The sequence below is a fragment of the Rhineura floridana genome, chromosome 2, assembly GCF_030035675.1.
Source record: "Rhineura floridana isolate rRhiFlo1 chromosome 2, rRhiFlo1.hap2, whole genome shotgun sequence".
Classification (NCBI taxonomy): Eukaryota; Metazoa; Chordata; class Lepidosauria; order Squamata; family Rhineuridae; genus Rhineura; species Rhineura floridana.
The window spans coordinates 66,538,839-66,549,381 of record NC_084481.1 but is presented as its reverse complement, the minus strand read 5'-3'; the positions used below and the strand labels follow the sequence as shown (position 1 = coordinate 66,549,381).

General features: G+C 40.4%; 1 long non-coding RNA gene across 1 annotated transcript; it reads left to right on the top strand.

The window, feature by feature from the left end:
* Positions 1-873: 873 nt before the first annotated feature.
* LOC133378164 (uncharacterized) lies at positions 874-2,875 on the top strand. The gene is made up of 3 exons (XR_009760891.1): positions 874-946; positions 1,063-1,233; positions 2,575-2,875. It is a non-coding gene; the product is annotated as an uncharacterized LOC133378164 (long non-coding RNA).
* The last annotated feature ends 7,668 nt before the right edge of the window (positions 2,876-10,543 follow it).

Here is a 10,543-nt window from a genome sequence, read left to right as displayed (position 1 = left end):
GATTGAGCTTCAGCCTCTTGCTTGTTGTCGCATGGGGTCTCCTGCAATTCTTCCACCACAGGCTGTCCTCCAGTCTCATCCTCTAGTGATTGAAAGCGGTTCCTTAGCTCCACTGGTGAAGGGTGTCTTCTAGCTCTTCTGCTCCTAACTGTCACCCTTTCCCACGGAGTTTCCTCCACTTTGTTGTTCCTCTCCAAAGCAGTCTCCTCTTCTGCTACCACATGCTGTTGCTCTTCCACCTCCGCTTCTCTTTGCTGCTGCTGTTCCAGCATTCTGTCTAAGAACTCTTCATCTTCTCTTATAGTCCTCAGTGTGGCCACCTGCCGTTCCAGGCCTCTCACTTTTTCTTCCAACAGTGCCATGAGCTTGCACTTGTTGCACATGTATGCCATGTTGTTCTCAGGCAAGAAAACAAACATGGCACACACCTTGCAGGTCACAACCACTGAAGTATCCTTCCCATTCATACTCTCTTCTACCTTTCGTTTCTTTCTGACTACTTGTTTTGGAGTGGCCTGTGCTTTGTGCTGTCCTACTTCAGGGTAAACTTGAGAGTCCCACAGGTATGTGGTGCGCTGTACAAGGAAAATTAGTAATTTGTTTGGTTTATTTTTAGGGACCTCCCCTGTCAAACTCCTGTTCGCTCTCTCTCTGAAAGCTGGCTTGTTTATATCTCCTCACCTGTAGACCAACTGAGACAGCTCCCTCTGCTCTGCTCTATCAGGAGTCAGGAAACATAATGAAAGTCCCAGCAAAACAGCTGCTGCTTGTTGCCCTCAGCAGTTCTCAGGCCACACCCTTCAGCCAATAGCTATTAGGCCACACCTCTTCCAATCAAGCTGCTATGGAGCCCTTCAGAACACACGGCTTCAGAGCCCTCTTGGCCTTTTTCCTTTCCTCGCTACAGCTCCTTTGTCAAACTCCTGTTTGTTCTCCGTGTTCAAATGTATGTGATTTGTCAGCTGCACTTGTTTCCAGGCCCAATTTAAAGTGATGTTTTTAACTGTTAAAGCCCTAAATAGCTTGAGACCAAATTGTCTGAAAGCCTGTCTTCTCTCATAGGTACCCTACCAAACCTTAAGATCATCTTTCAAGGCTCTGTGTTCAATGCTACTACTTAATGAAGTGTGGCAGGTGGCCACTAGGGATAAGGCCTTTTTGGCGGTGCTACCCCAGTGATGAAAAAGACTTTCAAACAAGACCTGCCTGGCACCACCTTTGTGGTCTTTTCAGGTGAGGCTTTTCATGCAGGCCTTTTAAATAATTGGTAAGGGCTGGGCTCTTCATTTTTTAAATCTGGGTTTTTAACTTGAGAGTATGGTGAGTTTTGTTACTATTGTATTTGTGCAGTTTTTGATTTTGTGGTTATGTTTTATATTTATATGGGAGGGGTTCTTATTTTTTGTAGGCTGGCCTGTCCAGAGAAATAATGAGGTGAAACAGGATGGTTTGGGAATCTTTCCTTCTTTCTGAGTCAAAGTGTGATGTCAATAACTTTCCCCCTTCACAAAGCCTTGTGTCACTCTGTTTTTCTGTCTTTTTCTGTCCCTTATAGCTCTGTGTTTTCCTATAGCCATTTCTTCTTTTCAAGAAGTGAACCTGCCCAAGCTGAAGAACTCTGGATTTTTATTTTTGTTAAAGCACAGCAGTGGAGGACTTTTTTAAAGTTAAAAGCTTCATCTAAGGTTTTTTTAATCTTGTATTGCTCTGCTTTAAGAAAATAAACTAGGCTCTTCAGAACTCCTCAGGTAGCATTGTAGACATCCTCATGCTGTAAGATCTATCAGAGGTCTGTAAGGCTTATTGGAGAACACAAATAAGGCTTTTGTAAAGTTGCAGTTTTTTTAAAAATTGTACAAGCAAGAATACAAACATTTGGCCACATCTTAATTATTTCAAAGTGAGAAAGCGTAAGAGACAAAACTCGCTCCTCCTCCGTAAGGTATTGTGAAAGGAAGTGAATCCCTTTTACTTCCCCCTCAAAAAGCTCTTAACCTATTTGTCTGCAATTTGGCAGGATTACTCCACTGTAGAGGGGCTCATGCCTGTAAATTTCATCCACTTTGGCCCAAAGAGGAACATGTTATAGCTATTTTTAGATCCCCCATTACTGAGAATGGGAGAAACATACAGCTTAATTTAACCAGAGCAGTTTAGGATTTCAATTACAGATCAAAGTGGATAGAACAAAGAGTGACCCAGAAACAGATCAGATTTTTTTAAAAAAACACAGATACAGGGCAAATCTTGTGGTTTATGCACACGCCTGATAAACACTTGTTGACGTGGGTTCTAGTAAACATCAGAGTGGGGAGTAATGGACAAGTTTCAACTTATTCATATCCATTCTTGGCCTGCCTGGATGGGCAAATATACAATATTAATAGCAAATATGTAAAAAGTATCAGCAACTAGCTCCCTGTAAACTGCTTTTTGATGCACTACATTTATTTCTCATGGATATACTAATTGATGCTGCACTATATATTATTACATTTGCTTCTGTGAAGAAATCCATTTTATTTCCCATGGTGATGTTGTCTCTCTTTTTTTCCCCTTTTCCTTTTTAAAAAGGCACTTGCTGTTACAGCTAAAGTACTGGAAGTTACTAGTGGATTCCATATATAAATAAAAACATTTAGGTCCCTGGAATAAATGCATTTTACTGTGACTAGTGTAATGCAGCTTAAAAAAAATAAACCACCTTCATCGCATATGTAGCAAACAAAGCTGATCTGGGGTCACTGTCAGTAGCTGAGCATCTATTTGGCAGTCTGGAGGTTATATATTCCAGGCAAGTAGACAGAAGTCTTGTGCAGAAGAGATCTAAGGGTGCACTGGAAGGAAGGGCTGAAATCAATGGACGACAACAACCAGAACATCAACATGTGAGCAAAGATGTTTAAAGTTATTTGCATTAAACTGTAATAAAACAATAATTTAGTGTTTACAACTTAAAAATAAGCACCGATTTATTGTCAGAGTCTTTGCATTCATTTGCTACTATGTTGGAAGGTGGGAACAGGTTTATGTCTTAGTGAGAAACCGGGCATAATATTGCCTGCCTGCTTTTCCATATATATACATAAGTAAAAGGGCTATAGACTCATTTTTAATTGGGAAGGGACTTGGAATAATCCTGTGAGAACTCTAACCCTTTAGGTACCCTGATACTACAGGCCTTTCATAAGAAATCAGAATTCTAAATAACTTGGGGAGCTTACACATAGAGAGCACATCAGGCCTTCCTCTCCAACATGTGGAAAGCAGTGAAAGGAATGAGACAGTGGAGATAGAGCCATTCAGTGCACCCTGCTTGCTCCCATCATGCAATTGTAATCACATTTTAATAGCTGCTACAGAGTTATTAAAATATCTCTTAGGAGCAGAGGGAAGTTTAATATTCCAGCCCTATGTAAGAATGCTACAATGTGCTCAGTACTGCCTGCTCCAAGACCTCAATCTTAAACACATCTATCAGGCCTGACATCTGAGGCTGGCATGGTCAGGCACCGGTTGTGAGCTCCAGTATTCAGAAGGGTTAATCACCAACCTTGCTCACTCTGATGCTATTGGTATTCTGCCCTGCTCTACTTGCTGCCTCCGCCACTACACATTCACTTCCTGCTCTTGGATATGTTTACTCAATGAGTGGTGGCATGGCACTTTTGGATAGTAGGAAGTTTGTGAACCATGGCAGGTGGCCACCATCTTAGATTACCCATCCCAAAATGCAATGCCCAACACAGATGTCAAACACTGGATTCTGGGACTGAGCATCTATATCGGTGGCAGGTGGCCATGCACCATAGGTTGGAGCCAAGTGATAGCTCTGCTAAGCCTCCCTCTAAAAGTGCCACCAAAGCCCACTGAATAGACACATCCAGGGTGAGTAAATGGCAGCAAGCAGCAGCACTGACCAGGGATCCTGATAATCTTTTCTTCGGCAAGGCCACTCTCACCATATGGCCTGGACATTTGCCCCTCCATCTCAGCTTTTTTCTGGCTTCACTCTCTTGCAGCTGCAGTGGGCTAAATTGACTTCCCTTCCTTCATCCTTGTCTACACAGAGAAAGGGGAGGAAAAGCACCAAGCCAAGAGAGGAGATATGATGATGTTTCAAAGTGGAGGAAGCAGCAGTACTAGGTGGGAGCTGATTAGCAATACTATACGGAAGGCCCATAAAAGTCTGGCCATGACAGCGAGAGCTAACTTATGAGATTTCTGAATAAACCTATATCCCTACTAGCGTTGGCCAGGCTGCATGCAGAAAGCTGTTGGGGGAGAACTGTAGGGATTTCACAGAAAGCAAAAAGAATGTCAATAATAATAGATGACTTGCTCAGGGAAGTCTCTAAATGCTGTGGTGGATTTTTTTTTCCTTAACATGAAATTTGAGATGACTTTGGAAGTTCCTGCTCAGGCAAGGAATGTTAGGTAAGCTTTTAAAATTGTAATATAAATCACATGCAACACCAGAAAACCTAGTCTGGGGGAGTGAAGGGTGGCCATGGCCATTATTAAGGGGTCAAGGAGCTTAATATATGATCTAATACACTATAATTGAAAGATGGAAAGCAAATGAAATAAGTCAGGAAATATTTGGAGAACTGCCCAGCACCCTTCATTATCCCTTGGAGTCATCCCTGACAGGATTGCCCCACCCCAGTCCACATAATTCTTTTTGACTTTTAACACTGGCAAAAAAAATTGAGGGGGCTATTGTGCTCTGTGGCAGATAGTGGTCACAGCCTGATGTGGGTTTCAGGCCACAGAGGAGTTCCAACAGGAGTCCCAATCCAATGCAAGAGTTCAGGTTCTAGGCAAGGCAAAGCTTCAGATGTAAGGTAACACACTGGCCAGCTCCAAGTACAAATCACAAGGAGTCTTGCAAATGTTGCTTCAGCAGCAAGCATCCCTAGCCTTAAATAGGGCAGCTCCATCTTGGAGCTTAGCTCTTCTGCAACTACTGGAAGACGTTTCTTGTACTTAAAGGGACCTTGCTTGATTTAACAGCTGTTGACTCCAACAGCATTGGGGAGACTGTGGCTTTGAGTGGTTCCTAGGCTAGAGTCCTCAGACTCCGAGGATGGCAGTGTGGGTTCCTCAGACTGGGGAGGTGGTGGCAAGATGGGCTCCTTTTCTGCTACGGCTTCTGTGGAAGTGGGGGTGTTTAATGCTAGAACTGAGGAGAATTTGTTCCCCCACTCCATCACCTCCTCAAAATCCATGAGGTGGATTTGTCAAACAGCAGTTTGACCCCAGGGCCATGAACCGTTGGCAGCTACAGTGCATTTATGATATACTGTTGTATAGGTTAACACCTTTTGTGTCGTACTAAAAGGCACAGGAGCATTACCATGAATGGAATCCAACAACCCTGTGGGCCAGCTTACAAATATGAGAGGCCTTATTTTTGTCTCTCCGAATTAGACATGCATATAAATATTGAATATTTCTGTTATCATTATGCTAGCCTTAAATAACAGTGTTTCTAGACTCAAGCAGAGCTCTGCCCGCCTCTCATTATAGTAAAAAGACAAAGAACTGTAGTCAGCAAAGAAGTACCAATCATACTAAAAGCACCTAGCAACTGTTTTCAGGCATTCAGGAGGAAGCTGGATTATTGTTATTTGATTTATATGAATGTCTCACAAAGAAGTGTTTGGTTATATCTCTTGTTTTTGGCAGAGGAAGAGAAAAGAATAACTCGATAAACCAAAAGCATCAAAACAATTTGAAAGCCAGCTAAGATGAGCTGGTCCTTAAATGAACTCCAATTGCCTTTTCCCACTGAAATCTGAAAGATGCAGGCAGCAGACAGATACTTAGGAAGGAGGTGAGGAGAAAGTCAGAAGATTTGAGCTGGGAATTGGATGGTAGGCTCTCAGTAGCATTTCAGATGCTATGGAATGGGAGTAAATTTGAGCAATATTAATAGAACTAGAAAATGCAGCAAAGTGATGGGGAAGATAATACTGAATGTGTGGTTTATGTGCTTTTGTATTTAACAATTTTGCAGCAGTGGTGGTGGATACCCCAAATGTCTAATGGTGCACAAAGAAGACCCTCCCCCGAGATGTCCATTATTCTTTGCTTTCACCTATATGTGACTGAGGGTTTTGTTTTCATATGTAACAATTATCTAAAATTGTTGTTGTTATATGCCTTCAAGTCAATTACGACTTACAGTGACCCTATGAATCGGTGACCTCCAGTAGCATCTGTTACAAACCACCCTGTTCAGATCTTGTAAGTTCAGGTCTGTGGCTTCATTTATGGAATTAATCCATCTCTTGTTTGGTCTTCCTCTTTTTCTACTCCCTTCTGTTTTTCTCAGCATTATTGTATTTTCTGGTGAATCATGTCTTCTCATTATGTGTCCAGCGTATGATAACCTCAGTTTCATCATTTTAGCTTCTAGTGATAGCTTTGGTTTAATTTGTTCTAACATCCAATTATTTGTCTTTTTCGCAAAAACATGGTATGCGCAAAACTCTCCTCCAACACCACATTTCAAATGAGTTGATTTTTCTCTTAACCACTTTTTTCACTGTCCAACTTTCACATCAATAGAGAGATCGGGAATACAATGGTCTGAATGATGCTGACTTTAGCATTCAGTGATATATCTTTGCATTTAAGAACCTTTTCTAGTTCTGTCATAGCTGCCCTCCCCAGTCCTAGCCTTCTTCTGGATTATGGTCTCCATTTTGGTTAATGACCGTGGCAAGGTATCCTTGACAAGTTCAATGTCCTCATTGTCAACCTTAAAGTTACATAAATCTTCTGTTATTTAGTCTTCTTGATGTTCAGTTGTAGTCCTGTAGTCAAATCATTACTGGTTTCTGCTAGCAGTATGGTATCGTCTGCGTATCTTAAATTATTGATATTTCTCCCTCCAATTTTCACACCTCCTTCATCTTGGTCCAGTCCTGCTTTCCGTATGATATGTTCTGCATATAGATTAAACAAATAGAGTGATAAAATACACCCATGTCTCACACCCTTTCCGATGGGGAACCAATTGGTTTCTCCATATTCTGTCCTTAGAGTAGCCTCTTGTCCAGAGTATAAGTTGCACATCAGGACAATCAGATGCTGTGGCACCCCCATTTCTTTTAAAGCATTCCATAGTTTTTCATGATCTACACAGTCAAAGGCTTTGCTGTAATCTATAGAGCACAGGGTGATTTCCTTCTGAAATTCCTTGCTCCCTTCCATTATCCAATGTATGTTTGCGATACGATCTCTGGTGCCTCTTCCCTTTCTAAATCCAGCTTGGATGTCTGGCATTTCTCACTCCATATATGGTAAGAGCCTTTGTTGTAGCATCTTCAGCATTACTTTACTTGCATGGGATATTAAGGCAATAGTTTGATAATTACTACATTCCCTGGAATCCCCTTTCCTTGCAATTGGGATGTATATTGAACGCTTCCATTCTGTGGGCCATTGTTTTCTTTTCCATATTTTTTGACTATTTTTTGTCAAAATTTGGACAGATTCAGTCTCAGTAGTGTGTGGCAACTCTATTGGCACACTCTCTGTTCCTGGTGATTTGTTTCTTCCAAGTATTTTAAGAGCAGCTTTCACCGCACATTCTAAAATTTCTGGTTCTTCATGTTATGTTTCCTCCATGAATGAATCTGTCATTCTTGCATCCGTTTTATAGAGTTCTTCAGTGTATTGTTTCCATTGCCCTTTTATTTTATCTCGGTTAGTCAGTGTGTTCCCCTGTTGATTGTTCAACATCCCTACCCTTGGTTTAAATTTCCCTTTAATTTATCTAATCTTTTGGAATAGGGCTCTTGTTCTACCTTTTTTGTTGTCCTCTTCTATTTCTATACAATAACTATTTAATAGTTCTCTTTGTCCCTACATACTAGGCGCTGTATGTTTGCATTTAGGGTTCTAACCATGTTTCTTTCTCCTTTTGCTTTTGCTTTGGTGTTCATCTCTCTTTAACCATTTTAATAGTTTCTTCAGTTATCCACTGAGGTCTTTCTCTCTTTTTAACTAGAGGTATTGTCTTTTTGCATTCTTCCCTGATCATGTCTCTGACTTCACTCCAGTTCTTCTGGTTCTCTGTCAACTAAGTTGGAAGCCTAAAATTTGTTCCTTATTTGATCTTTATATGCTTCTGGGATGTTATTTAAATTGTATTTTGGCATTATGATTGCTTTGTTGTTCTACTTTAGCTTTACTGTGATTTTCAATATTACCAGTTCATGATCTGTACTGTAGTCTTCTCCTGGTTTTGTTTTTGCAAAAAGTATGGAGCTTCTCCATCTTTTGCTACCAATTATATAATTGATTTGATTCCTATATTGATCATTTGGTGATGTCCACGTGTACAGTTGCCTTTTCAGTTGCTCAAAAAATGTGTTTGCATGAAACAAATTATTGGCTTCACAGAATTCAGCAAGTCTTTCTCCTGCTTCATTTCTATCTCCAAACCCCATTTTCCCACAATTCCTAGTTTTTCTCTGTTCCCTGCTTCCTCTTCTTCTGCATTTGCCATTGAAACATAGACTTGGATGATGGTTATGTTAATAGGTTTCCTGTTACATCTCATTGATATAACTTGCTCAGACCTTGCGTTATAGTTCCCAATTGCTTTTGCTACATCCTTCTCACAATTAAAGCAACCCCGTTTCTTCTTACTTTCTCATCTAAATCTAAATCTAAAATATTCACCTCTAAACAGAATTAGTACAATTAAATTATTTTATTGAAATGCATACTCATTCAGGCCCATCTTGAATTTGAGATGTTGGGTGAATGTAATTGGCCAGAGCATCTAAATTATCATCCACAATATGTTTTGTGCTTTCAGCCTTACATTTACGTACACCCCCCTATTAGTGCCAATCTGCTATATGGCAATGCACCAGAACTGCCCATTCTGTTAAATGATGTAACTTAAGAATGAGAATTGTTGTTCTACATCAGATCAAGCTCCAACTAATTCAGCAGCCAAGTTGCTGTAGAAGCTCTCAAGTAGGGAATTAAAGTGATGATCATTTCCTGAATATGAGGGTTCTCTTTAGTTAGCATAGGTAATCAGATTTCACATTAGGATTTATGTAATCCTTTTTAAAGCTGAGTAAGCAAATCACCATCCTTCACTTCTTAAATACAGTTGGTCAATTCAATCAGTTTCTGATCTGTATCACTTTTGCATGTGTTCACTCAGAAATCTATTCAGACCCATTTTTGCATCATCTGAAGTCATTTTAAAATCTGCACACAAATTCAAATTTAAATAAGCATTCTCTTTCCAAAATAATATGAATTTTAAATGAATTTTGTTTGTTAAGCCAAAGACTGCACCAGAACATTCAAAAGATGCAAAGCAGGTGGACAACTAAGTTCAATTTACACATTAGTCTGAGAGATATGGTTCAGGTCAGATCAAATTCTTCAAGCAGCCCTAATCTTGGGTAGTGAATTCGACAGTTCTGTGCCATTATGCATATTACTGGGCTGAGAATTATTTTTCTTGATCCTCCTATTGTGCCTGCACATGTGTGGAAGATCCACACATGTAAATGAAGTTGCTGGATAGATCAGCTCTGCCAAAGCTATGGAGAGCATTAAAACTAAGATGATGAGGGAGACTGCTGTTTCTTGTTTTGCTGAATATCAATGTATAGATAATGGTCCTCTTTTATACACAGACCCCCCCCACCCCCCCACCCACCCCACCCTCTCTCTCTCTCTCTCTCTCTCTCTCTCTCATTTTTGCCCACAAAGAGACTGACAATCTTTGGTTGATACAATAAATGTTTGACTGGTGACAATTATTCCGCAATGGCTTTTGCCTTGACACCCCAGAAGGCAGTAATGAGACGTAATATAGGTGGGGAAATGTTTTATTTAAATATAACCATTGGAAGATCTGCAATAAGAAGCCAATAAGATTCACTAATAGGCAAAAAACTTTGCGGTTTAAGAATGTACCTGTAGCCCACAGCTATTTCTATCAAACTTTAAAAAGCAGGGAAATTGGGCAGCTATAGTGAATGCACCAGGGGAGCAGGAGACCTGACCTCCTCTCTGAGATATTGGACTGCCCTACAAATTGGTCAAAATGCAAACACCATTTGAGTTGGTCTTTCACAGTCCAATCCACTTCCTGTGTAGCTTGGAAGAATTTGGTAACATGTGCCTCTGAGCATATGGTGAGTGGTGGCAACACCTGCAATCAGCCCAAAGAATAGAAAGAAGACATGTGCTGTGCTGATCTTGTTTTAGCAGGGAGGAAGCAACATTATTAAGACAGTTGATATAGTTCAGATGGTCACTTTGAATATGTCTGATTTCCTTTGCAATTTTAGTGAAGTTTCCTATAGGAAATCATTTTCTTTTGTTTCTATTTCTGTGAATATGTGAAGTACAGCAACACTTTGCAAAATTTACACTAAAAAACTCCAAACATAATAATGGCGCTGACTTCTGCAGAATAGTCTCCAGTGGACCTCAGGAGTGTGTCAATTTGCACAATATAAAACAGTGGGAGGTGAAATATATTCTAGCA